This window comes from Gopherus evgoodei, unplaced genomic scaffold, assembly GCF_007399415.2.
Source record: "Gopherus evgoodei ecotype Sinaloan lineage unplaced genomic scaffold, rGopEvg1_v1.p scaffold_36_arrow_ctg1, whole genome shotgun sequence".
Taxonomy (NCBI): Eukaryota; Metazoa; Chordata; order Testudines; family Testudinidae; genus Gopherus; species Gopherus evgoodei.
Window position 1 is genome coordinate 2,112,805 of NW_022060038.1, and position 1,499 is coordinate 2,114,303.

At 43.6% G+C, this 1,499-nt stretch overlaps 1 pseudogene; it reads right to left on the bottom strand.

The window, feature by feature from the left end:
* Window positions 1-243: 243 nt before the first annotated feature.
* On the bottom strand, window positions 244-1,278 carry LOC115641916 (annotated as a pseudogene).
* Between the last annotated feature and the right edge of the window lie 221 nt (window positions 1,279-1,499).

A 1,499-nucleotide genomic window follows, 5' to 3' on the forward strand; every position in this document is an offset into this window, starting at 1 on the left:
TAGCCCTGAAGCCACCCTGCCCTTCCCTCTAAGGTCCTTGCAATGACTTACTCTCAGTCTGGGGTACTTAAAGCAAGAGCCCCCTTTGTGGGGTCACATATATTCAGCCTTTTCTATAATACAGGCTCTGCCACCCTTGGTCTCCTTCCCCTAGTTCACAGTCCTCCCTCACCAGCCCCTCTCCCACTGCTCCAGGCCTTAGAGTCCATCAGAACCTTTCTCCACATAGTGGAGATCAGTAGCTCATGTCGTCTCGGATGGAAGGGTCCCAAATGTAATAGCTGGATTATGTTTTTCATCGCCCATGTCACCAGCGCTGGATCCGGGTGACGAGCTGACCCTTCTTTTGACAAACACTCTGATTATCCTCTCACAAAGGTGTTTGCTTTTCACACTGTACATGATAGGTTTCATCATGGGTGAGATCACCAGGTAGATGTAGCCAATGAGAATCAGAAGCAAGGGAGAAGAGCTCTTCCAAAATCTGTGTATGACAGACAAGCCAACCATTGGAGTGTAGAAGAGTAGGAAAGTGCAGCTGTGGGAGATACAGGTGCTCAGAGCCCTGAGGCACTCTGTCTGAGATGCAATGCTCAGCACTGTTTTGAGGATCATCATGTAAGAGAGGAGGATGAGCAGCGAGTTCAACCCCACTATGGAGATTGTAACAAAAAAGTCATAGATGTAGTTGACTCTGATATCCGAACAGGCCATCTTTATGACCTTCTGGTTTATGCAGTAAGAATCGGAGAGGACACTGGCTTGACAGTATTGGTAGTGTTTCAGGAGAAAAGGGAGTGGAAATATTACGGCCACTCCTCTTAGCACAAACACCTCTCCCATCTTAGCTATTCTCGGTGGGGTTAAGATGGAAGCATATCTCATTGGGTTACAGATCGCAACAAAGAGGTCAAAGGCCATCAACAACAGCACAGAGGATTCGGTGAATGAAAACAAGTGGATGAAGAACAGCTGGGCAAAACAGGCACCAAGGCTGATCTCTCTAGAGTTAAATAAGAACATACCCAGTATCGTCGGCATGGTGGACATAGATAAGCCAAAGTCAGTGACGGCCAACATGGAAAGGAAAATGTATATGGGCTCATGGAGGCTTGGATCTGTTTTTATAATGAACAGAATGACTGAATTTCCTACTATGGAAATAACATACATTAAGCAGAAGTGGACAGAGATCCAGAGATGGATGTTTTACTGCCCAGATATCCCGGTGAGCAGGAACACTGCAGGTTTGAAGTTGGTATCATTGACAGCTGACATAATGTACTGAGCAGGTCCAAGGAGTTTTGAACTTTCCTTCCTAAAACAAAAAAGAACAGGAGAGTAGATGATATTTAATAAGTAGGGCTGTCAAGCAATTAAAAAAAATCACAATTAATAGTGTGATTAATCGCACTGTTAAAAACTAATAGAATACCTTTTATTTAAATAATTTTGATGTTTTCTACATTTTCAAATGTATTGATTTCAATTACAACACA